The sequence below is a fragment of the Pyxicephalus adspersus genome, chromosome 12 (assembly GCF_032062135.1).
Source record: "Pyxicephalus adspersus chromosome 12, UCB_Pads_2.0, whole genome shotgun sequence".
Lineage (NCBI taxonomy): Eukaryota > Metazoa > Chordata > Amphibia > Anura > Pyxicephalidae > Pyxicephalus > Pyxicephalus adspersus.
In genome coordinates, this window is record NC_092869.1 from 19,459,937 (window position 1) to 19,474,887 (window position 14,951).

The 14,951-nt window shown below is 41.7% G+C and overlaps 1 long non-coding RNA gene across 1 annotated transcript in view; it reads right to left on the reverse strand.

Moving 5' to 3' along the window:
- Positions 1 to 377: 377 nt before the first annotated feature.
- Positions 378 to 14,951, reverse strand: part of LOC140342387 (uncharacterized) — a 15,582-nt gene continuing 1,008 nt past the window's right edge. The window contains exons 2-3 of the long non-coding RNA XR_011923068.1: positions 11,653 to 11,716; positions 378 to 446 (exon numbers count right to left, since the gene is read on the reverse strand). This is a non-coding gene — a long non-coding RNA (uncharacterized lncRNA). The remainder of the gene's footprint in view (positions 447 to 11,652; positions 11,717 to 14,951) is intronic.

Consider the following 14,951-nt stretch of genomic DNA (forward strand, 5'->3'; position numbering starts at 1 on the left):
CCCTACCTCTAACTTTGGTTTACCACCTAAGAAAATCTGTCCAGGTCCTAGAAAAATCTTTGGATTTTGATAATACATTTCTCCTGTTGGATATGTTTTCTTCTCTGAAATCCTTCCATTGACCCATAGACTCATCTCTCCATTTTGAAAGTCCAAACTCAAGCAGATGTTTCTTTGCTTCCTTTTGCTATTGGTAGGAAAATAGACATCCATCTTTTGTCCTCCTACCCATACCAGACCGGCGTTGGAATCAGGACCACTTCCAAGTATGAAGAACAGATAATTATACTGGAGACCACTGATAAGACTTAACATAATGCTCTCAGTCAGGGTTGTGCAGGATCTTAAGCAAATCGTGAGTTTAAAGCGAGGACCATCCCCATCGTACATCAGTTGTACAGGTAAGCTGTAATTCTTAGCGAAAATGAAAGCGTTGCAAGTCATATCTGTAAAGAAGAAGTTGATTATGGTGAATTGTGAAATGTAATCCAGAGTTGAAAATATAGTTATGTAGAAATAAATAGGAACTGTTGTACTTGTCAAAAATGTATAAATTCTGTACACCTCTCCTACACAGGTTCAACAATCTCCCAAATTCCATTATACTCATATTTTGGGCCCTGGTATGACTGAACTGATTCATCCATTTAAAGATCCGGCACAGTCACATGGGACCCTGGTTACAAGCCCAAATTTCAAGTACCAAATCATAGGTGCTTTGGGAATTAATCCAGGGAATTAAACCAGGAATTGGAACCACCACTAGACCCTGCACTTTACACCTCTATGGAATGAATCATCATCAAAAAACCACCTGCACTCCAACCCAACCTCTGCTGCTACCATCTTGAACTCCTGAACTACCTTTTTACCAAGCCACCTTACTGACTAAAATTCTACACCTGGAACTCCGCTTACAAGTCTAACTACAAAACATACTACAGCTGCTGCTCACATGGACTTCATTTTGCCATATAGCGTAGTGTGCTTGATTCACCATTATCTGTTTCAATGTATCATTCTCCCTGTATTCACTCTGCTAGTTGTATTCCCTCTCCTCCTACCCAGTCTGTCAACCCCTTGTCTGCAAGCTCCTTCACTCACCCGCTTTCTCTCTCCTTATGGCTGAACCTTCTTTCTCTACTGCTGCTTGTTGGTGACATCTGACCCTTCCCTGGTCCCCCCAGAGCCTTTCTCTTCCCCACCCTTTCAGCAAGCCACACCTTCCTCTTAATCACATTTTCATTCACCCAATTTACAAATTCTTACCAATGCCAGATGCCAGATCTGTCTGCAATTAACCAACCTATATCCACAACCTTCTCCTAAAAATCTTCTTTATTCTCACTAAAACTTGGCTTTCCTCCCTAGATTCTGTCTCTGTGCTGCACTCTCCTTATTGAGGCCTGCACTTTACACATATCCCCAGACCTGGAAACAAGATAAGTGGGGCTGTGGGTCTCATTTTTCCCCCCAATTGTTTATACAGAGTCCTCCCTACTCCGCTCTCTCTCATTTTCAGCTTATTTGAAGTGCATTCTGTTCATCTTTTCCTCCCCTTAATCACCCATTTTGCTGTTATCTACCACCCCCTTGGCCCAGTTTCCCAATTTTTGGACAACTTTGCCTCTTGGCTCCCACATATTCTTTCCCATGACCTGCCCACTTCATCCTTGGTGACTTTAATGTTGTAGTGGAGGACTTAAACCATCCATCCTTAGCCAAACTGCTCTCCATTACTTCCACCTTTGGACATAGAACATAAACAGCCCCACACACACATTGCCGGACATACATAAGATCTGTTTTTTTCCTGTCTGCAACCTTATCCACCTTGACAACTCATTATTGCCCCTTTTCTTGACCACAATCGCCTTATCTTGAACCTATCTAATTCTTGCCCCTTATTGCTACATCCCAGATCTGGCCAATGGCAGAGAGATATTTGTAACCTAAACCACAACCTATTCTCAAACTGCCTTACATCCCTAACCCCCACTCTCGCTAAAATAACATCTCCAGATCAAGCTGCTACTCAGTTCAACAACACTCTATGTTTGGCTCTGGATATAGTAGCGCCTGTCACCCTTTGCTACCCCTGTCTTGCTAACCACCGACCCTGGCACAACAGTCTTACCAGATGTCCACAAAAAACTACTCGTGCAGCAGAGTGCAGGTAGAGGAAATTTGGCCTCGGTATTGACTTTATGGACTACAAAGCCAGGCTACAACACCTAAAAACTGCACTCACCGCTGCCAAACAAAATTATTTATCTGCTGTCATATCCTCTTAAACTTCCAGCCCACACAGCCTATTTTCAGCAATTTACCTTCTCCTAAACCCCACTCCTGCTCCCCTTACAACTACTTTCTTTGGCTAAGACACTGCTACCTACTTTAAGGAAAAAAATACCCAAATCGGACATGATGTCTCTTCTGGTAGTGCCACTTTAACCATATCCAACCCTTCCACTTGTATATCATCACTAACCTCCCTTAGCGCTGTTACCCTGGATGAAGTCCATTCCACCAAAACAGCATTCACTAAAGTGGCCAATGGCCTCATCAGAGCTAAGTCTCAAGGCAACTTTTTTCTTCTCCTTCTCTTAGTTCTTTTCTCTTGACACCTTTGATCTCTCCTTTCAAATCCAAATCATGAACTTCATTGGTATTAGTGACACTGCTCTCTCTTGGCTTGCTCCTTTCAAGTTTCTTTCAATGGTAATTTCTCCTCTCCCACTCTCCTCCCTGTTGGTGTTCTCCAAGGGACAGTCCTTGGACTGCTTCTGTTTTCTCTGTACACCTCCTTCGGTAGTCTCATATCTTCCTTTGGTTTACAGTACCATTTGTATGCAGATGACACTCAAACCAAAACTCTAGTCCTGGACAAAGTTTCATGCTGTCCTATGGCCATCTCATCATGAATGGCTGACAGGTTTCTGACCCAAATAAAACTGAACTTATCACCCCCCCCTCCCCACCCCACATTCAAAATTTCCCCCTGACATATTCCTAACTGTTAATTACACTGTCATTTGTCCCTCTTCACAGGCATGTTGTCTTGGTGTTACTTTCACTTGCTTTTCTAAAATCCGCCCCTACCTGTCCACACGTTCCATGTACTTATCATCTCTCCTCTGGACTACTGTAACATTATCCTCTTTGGTATTCCATTAACCCGACTCTCTTCTATATAATCTATCATGAATTCAGCAGCCAGACTCCCAACTACTCTTTTTCTGTCGCCTCTTTTTGCAATTCCATTTTACCTTAGAATCACATTTAACCTCCTGTAATCCCTCCACAACTCTTGTCCCACATACCTTTCTGCCCTTAAAAAAAAATACTCCTCTAACCACTCTCTTCGCCCCTCAATTGACCTACTAATGACTTCCTCACTCATAACCTCTCTACATAAACTTCAAGACTTTTTTTAGGGCTGCCCCAAGTCTCTTCCTCATCCTGTTCAGCTTGCTCCTACTTTCTGCACAAAAGCTCCTAAAACCCATCTCTTTAAACTCGCCTACCCATCTTCTTCTTTCTGGTAAACCCTCAGTACTCACCCACCAATCCATATCCCCCTACTCTTGGATTGTAAGCTCTTCTGGGTAGGGTTCTCCCCTCCTCCTCCTGTGCTAATATTTGTATCTGCCATTTGCTACCCATTTTTCATGTAAATGTGTCCAATAATATGTTGGCGTTATATAAATACTGTTTAATAAAAATAATACAGCTTAATCTGGTATCCAGACACCCTACCAGATAGCACAGCTATACCACAAGCCTTCACCTGCAACCAGCTATTCTTGCTTGGTATCTGCATGTTACTAGCCAAAACATGCACAGCTCTGCTCTTATTGCTAGTCTGATGACTAATGTACAGTACAAAAAAAAAAAAACTAATTTAATGACTTTATTTAACACATTTGAATCTTCCTGAAGTTCAGCTTTAAGATAGTCTTTGCTTTTTTTTTTAAATATGAATTAGTAAAGCATTACTCATTATAATTAGACAGTGTAAGGGTTAGCACCCAATTAACATGGAGTACTCTGGGCTCTAAATTGATTACTGTTTTCAGGCCATAAAAAAAGCTAGTAATGTCTTCGGTAAACATATCAGATTCACTGCTGCATTTACCAGAAGGCTATGTTCATGTAGGTCATTTTCAATCTTTATATATACCTGTCAGAAATGCATATTATTGTGCAAGCTTTCAACAAGTTTCTGTAGGCACTTACTAGGAATTTAGGAAGCATCTCCAAAACTCAGAGTTGTAGTCATCCAGAGCTTGCTAAATGTCTGTTAGATCCTGCTTATTGCTGGCTGAATATTTGTAAATGTCAGATATTTCTGATATCCTTTGCAAGCAAAGTTCAGCTAAGATGTTGACTGGGTTGTATGATAACTGCTAGCCGAGAAACCTACAAACCCAAATATGTGAATATGATTGCCAAAATACGGCACAGCAAGTCAGTAAGATGTGAATTTATATATAAATTATTTTCTGGTTAATTTTAAAAAATGGTAGACCTGTCTATTGATTGTTCTCATGTCTCCATTCCAAAGTAAGCATTGTAAATACATTGCTGAACCCGTGTCATATGTACACAGTAAGGTTTCATTGTCATCTAATCAAAACAAAACAAAGTATGATAAGATGTGATAGTTTTCTTTTTTTTATCAGCTTATAACAGTTTATTGGAACTGCAACGTGAACCACTGCTTTTAAGAAGAAAACTATCTACTTTCTATTGTGAATAGTGCTGGCACTTGAATTCCAACAGTGCTCAAGGACTAAGGAGGAAAATTAGACTAGATGATTTCTAGCAGACCAGGCAAAATATGGTCAGTATGGGCTTCTCAGGTGAAGTATTGTTTCTCAGTCAGACTGTGAAAATAAAGTAAATTAAACAAAAAATGCCCTCTAAACAATACCTAACACCTAAAGCAAAGTATATAACTCAACATTCTTTATTGGAAGGTTTAATAGAAGGTTTAAATCAGAAAAATGAAGCTGTATCACAACCTTCATTAGCTGTGATATCCCCTTAGCTAGTCTTGTCACATAATTAAAATTTATCATGCAAGAATATTGCAAAGCAGAAACAGAATAATTTCCATTCCAGCTGCCCATGCTGCTCTATAACTAACAAATTATCTTGTGAAATAAATAAAAAAACACTTTCATGGGTGTTGATTTCTGTGGTCCTTTACAGCTCTGACTGGTTTCTCCTGATGACCTTCATGACACCAAAAGATTGTAGTGACATGAAGTTCAACAGGAGGAACCAGCAAAAGCTGCAGTAGACTGTGGAGACTTATGGCACTTATGGAACTGTTGGTTTTCTTGTGGACTGCAGAGATGATTAATTTTGAGTGGTGCTCACCGGCATGGGAAGGGGATTGTTTTCTGTTTCCTTTTTGCAGGTAATTGCCCACTGGAAAGTTTTTAATATGACTTTGAAACTCTAACCCTTAAACATAATGATTTCCAAATTATCACTGGGGAAACATACCAGGCCAGTGCTAGGACCACCTAACACATATTAATTAGTGATTCACCCACTGGCCAACTATTTTCAAAATAAAAGGAAAAATTGTTGGCATACTTACCTGTAATTTTCTTTTTCTGGAAACTCCTCCTGACTACACTTGGGTCAGCCCGCCCTTCGACCCCTCCCCCCAAGACCACCTTTCCCAAATAAAAATTGCCCACCTCCTTTTTCCATCCTAAGTCTTGCGACAGGACCAGAAAGGGTGGGTAACTACACCGTCAAGAGAAGTTTCGAGGAAAGGAAAATTACAGGTAAGTACGACAACAATTTTTCCTTTTCCTGGTCCTCCTCCTGATGGCATACACATGGGATGTAGCAAGCAACCCTAATTGAGGGAGGGTAAAGAAAAAATTTTTAACACATTATTGCTGCAAATTAAAATATTTATTTCAGAGCTGCACCTAACACTGAGGTTCGAACGTAGAATCTGTGTATGGAAAAACATTCAATTTGTAATGTTTCATGACTGTATTGGGAGTCTTCCAACTGGCTGCTTTACAAATAGTCTCTGTGGATACTTTTGCGTAGGATGCCCACGAAGTTTAGATGCCCCTGGTTGAGTGGGCTCTCACCTCCTGTGAGGGAGGTAGTAACCCCATAAGAGATAAGGCATATTTAATTGTCTCCAAAAGGAGATGATCCTTGCCGGAGCCGTTTGACCACTCTTTGATCCACTAGGAAACACAAACATGTTATCTGCCTTCCTAAAACCTTGGGTTCTTTGCGCATATGTGGTAATTATCTGGACTATCTCCAGTTTGCTTAAATCATCCTTCCCAGCCATTTCTTCATTCGCTTGACTTATTGATGGTAACACTGCTTCCCAGTTTATGTGGAAGGCTGAGGACACCTTTGGAAGGAACTGTGGAGAGGGCTGCAAATATATCCCTTCTGCTGAGACAGAATAACAGGGCTCTCTCATTGAGAGAGATTGTAGTTCCGATACCCTGGGGGCGGATGTAATGGCCGTCAGGAACACCGTTTTCCATGTCAGTTTTTCTATTGAACAAACTTCAATTGAATGGAAGGGGGAGAGCAAAAGGGCTTTGAGTACGACAGATAAGTCCCAAGATGGAAATAAAGGCCTTACTGGAGGCCTGATCTTTACTGCTGCTTTTAGAAACTGTTGGATTAGTGTTTTTTCCCCCCACTTCGTTAAAGTCAGGGCTGAGAAGACCGACTCCTGTTCCTTTAGAGTGTTATAACTAAGACCCTTCTCTAGCGCATACTGTAAAAACTCCAATATCTGCTGTAGGCTTTGTTGGGGAGAAACCCTCTTCTTCTGACATCATCAGGAACCTTTTCCAAATTCTGAAGTAGGTCTTATTAGTTGTTGATTTCCTTGCTTTTAAGAGAGTGTTTGCCATTTTGTTAGACACCCCTGCCGCACAATTCCTCCTTCTTACAATAGAAAGGAATTCAGCCTCCAATATAGGGGATGCCCTCTGATCCATGTCCCCTGCATTAGCAAATCCCTCTGATCCGGTAAAGGGCAAGGGGAACACATCACCATCTGAGTCATCCGGGCGAACCAGGGCCTTCTCAGCCGATATGGTAGCATCACTATTGACTGGTTCGCTTCTGCCCTTATTTTCAGAAGGACCTACAAAATCAGAGGTATTGGCGGGAATACTTACAGAAGTGGGAAGGCTCATCCGATGGAGAACGCATATTGAGCCTACGCCTGTTGGCAGTGGAACCTTGTACAGAACCTTGGAATCTGAGCGTTGCTGGGTGATGCCATCTATTCTAATACTGGTGTTCCCCACTGTTCGAAAATTGGGTACAAGTATTTGGGACTTATGGACTATTCTTTTAGATCCAGAAATGACCTGCTCAATGCATCAGCTAATTAATTTTGCTTCCCTTGAAGGTATACTGCTGTCAGGTCCAGCAGATGGTGTTCTGCCCATCCAAAGATCTTTGCTGTTATCTGCAATAACCTGTGATCTAGGTAAGCAGTGAATGTTTTCAGAGCTTGCCAGGCTGCTTCTAATTCCATTACCTTGGATTCGCTCGTTACAGGTGATGACCACTGGCCCTGTGCCATATGTCCGTCGCAATGGGCTCCCCAACCTGCTCGACTTGCATCTGTTGTAATGATTTTCTAATCTTTCATCACCAGGGACACACTTTTCGATAGATTCTGGACCGATGCCCATCATAATAGTCTCTTCCGAACTGAAACTGGAAGGGAGATGACCTGTTCCATGGATGCTCGGTGCCATTGACTGAGAAAGCAGATCTGCAGCATCCTCATGTCCCATTTGGTCCAAGGCACTACCGATATACATGCTGCCATAAATCCCAACATTTTCATGCACCTTCTTGCCCTTACTTTTGGGGTTCTGCAAAATAGAAAGTGCTGTTCTATTTTCTGCTGAGTCAAGAAAACCTTCAAGATTTCTGTATTAATACTCACTACCAGATATTCCATCACCTGAGTGGGAACTAGCTGACCCTTCTGGTAGTTAACTAGCCATCCAAAGCGAGCTAAAGTTTTGAACACACATTCTCTGTCCTTCACCAGTTGATCCCTGGATCTTGCTAGCAACAGTATGTCGTCCAAATAATGGTATAGGCATACTCCCTGAAGCCGCAGATAAGCCACTAGTGCCACAAAAACCTTGGAGAATGTTCTCAAAGTTGTAGCTAGGCCGAAGGGCAGACATGTGAATTGGTAATGAAAATCTCGAATAGTGAACCTCAAGTATTTTTGATCTCTCTGAGCATTTGACACATGTAGGTATGCGTTTTGCAGATCGATCAAGATCATCCAATTGCCTGGATGTATGACCAACAAGATTGTTTGTAGTAATTCCCCCTGAACCAACTTCACCTCCAGATATGTATTCAGGCTTCTTAAATCCATTACTGGAAGAAAATCTCCCGAGGCTTTCGGTACCAGGATTAGAATCCCTTTCCCTGTTCTTGTACCAGAACAGGTACTACTGCTTGAAGTCTCGACAATTCCTGAACATAAGAAATTATGGTTTTCTTTTTTGACAAAACCTTCAGAATTGCTTGCTCAACGTCTTAGTTGGCTGTGCAACACCTATTCTGGCTGGCCTGTGAAAGTAAGTCCAAGTTCCCCTTCATTGTTGAAGTGCGTATTCTCAGGACCTTGTTCCCGTGAAGTCTCGCCATCATCAGTCCCCTTGTAAACAGTTGTTGCTTCCACTTTTGGGGTAACAGGCCCAATCTTCCTCCAGTTCCAGTCTTCCAAGGACTTTCGGAAGAGCACCTTACCCTCAAAAGGTATGAAACACAGTGATTGGTTCAAAACTGAGTCGGCTACCCAATGTCTCAACCAAAGGGCCCTTCTTGCTGTCACAGAAAATGCCATTATTTTTGCTGACAACTTGACCAGATCCAGTGATGCTACTGCTAGGAAATCCTCTGTCAGCTTATCTTTTCTAAACAGTCTGACAGAGTGTCCCTAGAAAGGGTAGAAAGGTCAGGAAAGTGTTAAAAAGGCTCCAGGGAATAGAGAGTTTTTAGGTTTGATTAGGTTTTCAGAATGAAACCTGAAACTTTGGGGCCCTGGAGCCAGCAAAATGAGTGAAAGGGTGGGCCCCTTGGCCCAACCCAATCCTGACTGGATTAATATGCTTTTGCACTCAGGTGCAAGAGGGAAGGTTTGCTCAGCAAGAGGCTGAGAAGGTGTGCTCAGCAAGAGGCTGACAGTGGAAATACTCAGCCAGAGGGACTCCAGGCTGAGAGGGAGCCAGAGGGGGATGCCAGGCTGAGATAGAGACAGAGTGGATTCCAGGCTGAGAAAGATCCAGAGGCACTCCAGGCTGAGAGAGAGCCAGAGTGGATTCTAGGCTGAGAGAGATCCGGAGGGTTCCAGGAAAGCCAGCGGCCAAACAGTATTACTAAACTGTGAGTGGACCAGTACTGATATAGGCTGTTAGTAGGAGAGGGCACCTAAGTGAGGTAGCCAGATGCCCAGCTGGGTACTGTTTATTGTTTTATTGTGAAGTGCTGGGGAGTGTACTGTAACACTTGCCTATTCAAATAAAAAAACGCTGTTATTTTGGACTTTTGGAGTCTGTTGCTTCTAATCTGCCCTGTAAGGATCCCGTTACCATGAGCAATTCTCCTGTGCTATGCTACAACAGATACTGGCTGAAGAATTTTCTGCTTCACTTTCCATGGTGTCCCTAGACCTTAGCACCCAAGCCAATAAGGCTGTTGACATGGAAGTAAGTGCCACTGCAGGCCAACTAGCTAACCCTGTAGCTGCATAAATCCTCTTGAGGTCTCCTTCCATCTTTCTATCCATGGGGTCTCTAAAGATTACCGAACTTTGCATAGGGAGAATCACATCCTTGACCAATTGCTGTAACGGAGTGTCCGTCACTGGATTAACATCAAAGACCTCTGACTCCTTCTCACTAATTGGGTACAATTTAGTGAATCTATTCATAAAGGTGCATTTCCGATCAGGTTTTGCCCACTCCCCTGCTTTACCTCCTCCATGAATGGAAAGGGTATAGCTTCCTTCTTTAAAGATGGAAAATATCTCTTCTTCTTTGAGGTGGGGGGAGTTCTTCTCCCCATTGAATAGCTTCTCTGATAGCATATATAAATGAGTGGATTAATGAAAAATCAAATGAAAATGAATTTCCTTCTTCCAACTCAGAATCTGGAATATCTGAGCCCTGTGTTAAATCCTAATGTTTATTCACTTCCTCATGTGCCAACAAACTTGTGTCTGCAGTATGGTTCTTTAAACCCTCCGCAATGCCCTAAATAATATACCCCTTCATCTCCTTGGCCTCCGTCTCTCTGTCCCGACATGCCTCTTTAAGACAGGTTGCACAGACCAACTGAGAAGGCAGGGCTTTTGCCCCACATGCCTAGCAAGATTCAAAACCCTCATGTGACGGGCTTCCAGAATGGGAAGATGATTTTTCCCTACTCACTCTGTTTAAGGGGGAGCTTGTCCCTGTCACAAGTCCTCATTTAGAGGACCGCCGGACAGGTGTAAGAGAGGCCAGGGCTTTTATCCTTATAATGAAGTACAATATAAAAAATGAATATCTAATTTAGGATAAAATTAAAAAAAAACATTCTATACCATAACTGGGATCCTGCTTGAGAGGCCGGCGGACAGCCATCTGGAGCTAAACCCAAACAAGACCAGTTACCATTTCTCATCGTTTAAGTGAGCATAATAATTTTTTTTTTTAGGATAAAAACAGCTTAAACAAGAAGAAAAACTACTAGACTTTCCAGACATGGGATTCCAGTAGATGATTCAGCGTCAGGAACCAACTGAACTGCTTCTAGGAAGTCTTCCTATTTAAATTTGGCCTCACTGGAAGTAGAAACTAACACTCTTCCGGAAAAGCTTTTTTTACTCACTGCGCAGGCGCGGGGAACTGTGCATGCGCAGTAAATCGACAAGCTGATTCTGCCATCTTAGTAGATGGCAAGAAGGACTCCCTGGAATAGTACTGCAGAGGCGCAGGACCTGGCGGGTGCGCAGAGCGTACCCGACCAGGAAACCCAATGCTCCACTGTGAAACGCTGTGCCCTCACTTTAGGGGGACACAGCTATGCGGAAAAGCCACGAGAAGACACCAGGAAGAAAAAGATGATGTTCCTACTCACCAGCGTCCGATGGTCCTGGAGCAGGATGGAAAAAGAAGAGGTAAGGAGGTGGGGAATTTTTTTTTTTGGGAAAGGTGGTCCTAGGGGGGTTAAAGGGGCGAGGCTGACCCATGTGTACGCCATCAGGAGGAGGACCAGGAAAATAGATTATTGTGACTGCATTTTCTTTATCAATAGCCTGTATATACACTTTCATGGTTCCAACTCTGAGTCACTACATTTTTTATAAAATACAAAAATATTGCTTGGGGGCTTTGGGTAGATACCAAAATGATACTATCGGTGCGAAAAATTTTATTTTGTTGTAATATTTTTGGCAGTGTAGACTCTATTAAAACAAAGTCTGCTTGTAAACAATATGGTGTACCTATCAAGTTTCTTAAGAAGGTCACCGTAAATGGCGTTTTATCCAATTTATTCTTTGTATATTTGTGTTGTCTTTTAGGGTGATGCGGCATGGATGTTTACACTTACCATTCTGACTCAGAACTCCAGAAACACTTGCGATGATCAAAAGAATCACTGCTGTTGCCATCTTCTGTGAATAATTATATTATAATAAAAATGTCATTAGAATTTGAAATTCATACACCTTGTTTGAAATTTTGGTATAACAGTTGACAACTCTCCACTGTAATACATTTCTAGTTAATTTGCTGTCCAGCTGACTTTTGTCCTGGCTTTGTTATTTAAACTTCATTCATTTATTTTTTATGGGTACTGTATAATATGTGTATAGCACAGTCAGCCTTGCAGATACCAATGAAGTCAGCTTTGATGATTAAATAAATGAACAGTAACAGCCTTTTCTTTTAAGATACTGTTTTCTTCTATTTGAAGGTAAATGTTTGAGTAGCACTCTTTAGGAATGAAATAAGCTGTGTTTAAAGAACACTACTTCACTAGGATCCTTAGCTTTATGAAGCCCAGCTACTAGGCTAATTTAAGATTTCTTGATTCCTTCATTATTAATTTATGTGTTTTTTTATCCAAAACAGTGTATGTTATCTGAATATTATCCTGCAGCTTTTATAACAGCAAATATCTATGTAGTAGCTCCTGGTACTTCACAGTATCTCACATACTCACTAAGCTCATGACTATTAAGAAATATAATTTGCCAAAGCCTTAAATTGTTATTTTGAGTTTAATTAGGCAGACAGGAGTAACCCTTGGATTTTAAAAGAGCTCACTTATTTCCTTCAGCATTCTTAGATATAATTAGCAACTAGTTAGGCAGTCACAACATAATTGTTTCTTGTTTCATGTATCCTGCAGCATTTAAGCAATAGATAAAAAAAGGCTGGTAAATGCTCCCTTCTCTAAAATATCCATAGACTTCCTCCAGTACCAATCCTGGGAACAAACCACTGATCACATATTCGATGCCAGAAGAGCTCAAGGAAGTAATGTTCAAGCAAAGCTAGCAAGTCAGTAGCTGTACCAATCAAGATAATAGGTACAGCTACCACTGAGTCACCCTGAGTGAGCCAAAACAGTATTTGGTTAATATACAAAATGAGAAATCTTATATGTGGAAGGTAACAATTACATTTAGGTTATAAAGCGACACTGTAATAGTAAGATGTATTTGCTACTAGAAACCAATGAATAGAGAGACTAAACTTACCTTATTTCATTCACGAAAATTATGTAGATCCTTACTGGTCTCAGAAAAGTGCAGATGTGAAAGACAGTAAGAAAAGTAACACCTATCAAGGCATTATTTTGTTACTTTAATTAATGTGTGAACAAAGATTTGGTGATTATTTAGCTTAACTTTTCTGTGTATGTTAGAATGAAAGTTCACACACCCTGTGTCAAGAAACTAAGGGTTCTCCTCCAGTGTACAACAAACAGAAAGAAAAGTTCGCCTGTTTAAAAACAATCCTTAATAAAGGGACCTGTAGATGTTAGAAGACAGTTGCCCAAACATAACATCCCCCAGCACTCGGTTGCCCCAAGGACTTGGTGCGCAAGGCATGGTGTCTGGAGATAGGCCAGCAGCTGACCAGGAGCCCACAAAGAGAAGTACAGAATTAAGAGGAAATTCAGAAACAAGCCAAAGTCAAAACACAGGAAATCAGCCCACCAAGCGAGGTACAAGGGGAAGGGCACAAGCAGAGTCAGGGACACAAGCAAGGTTGGTCCTGGCAGAGTTCAAATGGAATGTCAGTAACAGGCAAAGGTCAGTAACAAAGAAACACTCAAAATCGCTCTAGCACAGGTAAGCCCAACAGACGCTATAACAGGCACTGGGGCCAATAGCAGGGCAGGACCGAGTCAGGAGCTGATTAGCCTCTAGAATCCCCGTCAGCTGTGTGCAGCCCAACAATGGATGCTGGGGATGCCAAAAATACATCAGGTTGCAAAACTAAAAGGAAGCAGAGGCTGCTGCTACCTTAGTTCTCCTGGCTGCTGCAAATTACATTGCTGGACAGAAGAAACAGGGTTTTATATTTTTTATATTGCGATGGTACACAGCATGGAGTCGCCGGACAGAGCATTTCCTAACAGGTCATATTTCCCTCAGTAATTTGTAACACTAGAGGCTATTCCTAAGTACATATTATTGGTCTTGTTCGACCTCATGGGAGCTTTGATCCAAGCTATTTATGGGGGAGTGAGAGGTAGGAGACATTGCTCTGCCCAGGACTTATTTGCTCTAGGGCAGGTTTCTAACTACATAGGGCCAGAGGTTGGAACTCGAGTCGTGCGACTTGGACTTAAGTCAGACTTAAGTTGCCTAATGAAAGCTGAAGGGGGAGGAAGGAAACCAGTGAGGCTTTTGTTACACAGCCTTCCTCCTCATCCCCCTTCAGCTGTCAGAGGAGAGAACTTAAAATGCCATAAAAAAGGCCTTGAGGTTGACAAAGCACCAGGACCTGATGGATTACATCCATGTGTCCTCAAAGAGCTGAGCTTGGTTATTTCAAAGCCATTATTTCTAATTTTTAGAGACTCTTTAGTCACTGGCATGGTACCGATAGACTGGCATGGTACTGATAGACTGGCGTAAGCCCAATGTGGTTCCTATCTTCAAAAAGGGAAAAAAGTAATTACCAGGTAACTACAGACCGGTTAGTTTAACGTCCACAGTTAGAAAGGTCCTAGAGAGTTTGATAAAGAACCACATAAGTGGCAAATTACATTTAATATAGATAAATGTAAAGTTATGCACTTGGGGGCTAACAACATGCATGCTTCATACTGTCTAGGGGGGATACATTTGGGGGAGTCAGAAATGGAAAAGGATTACATCCATGTGTCCTCAAAGAGCTGAGCTTGGTTATTTCAAAGCCATTATTTCTAATTTTTAGAGACTCTTTACTGGCATGGTACCGATGGACTGGTGTAAGGCCAATGTGGTTCCTATCTTCAAAAAGGGAGCAAAGTCATTATCAGGTAACTACAGATCGGTTAGTTTAATGTCCATAGTTGGAAAGGTCCTAGAGAGTTTGATAAAGAACCACATAGGGGAGTTTCTGATAGAAAATAATATTATAAGCGATAGTCAGCATTGCTTCAAGAAAGACCAAAGTTGTCAAACAAATGAACTCTCTTTTTTGAGGAAGTAAGTAAACAGGAAGACAGTGGAATAGCAGTTGATATAGTGTGCTTGGACTTTGCTAAAGCATTTGACACTGTACCCCAAAGAAGGTTAATATGCAAGTTAGGGTCAATAGATTTGGAAAAGTCAATCTGTAAATGCATAGAGAACTGGCTTAAAGATTGCATCCAGAGAGTTGTAATTAATGATTCATACTCTGAAT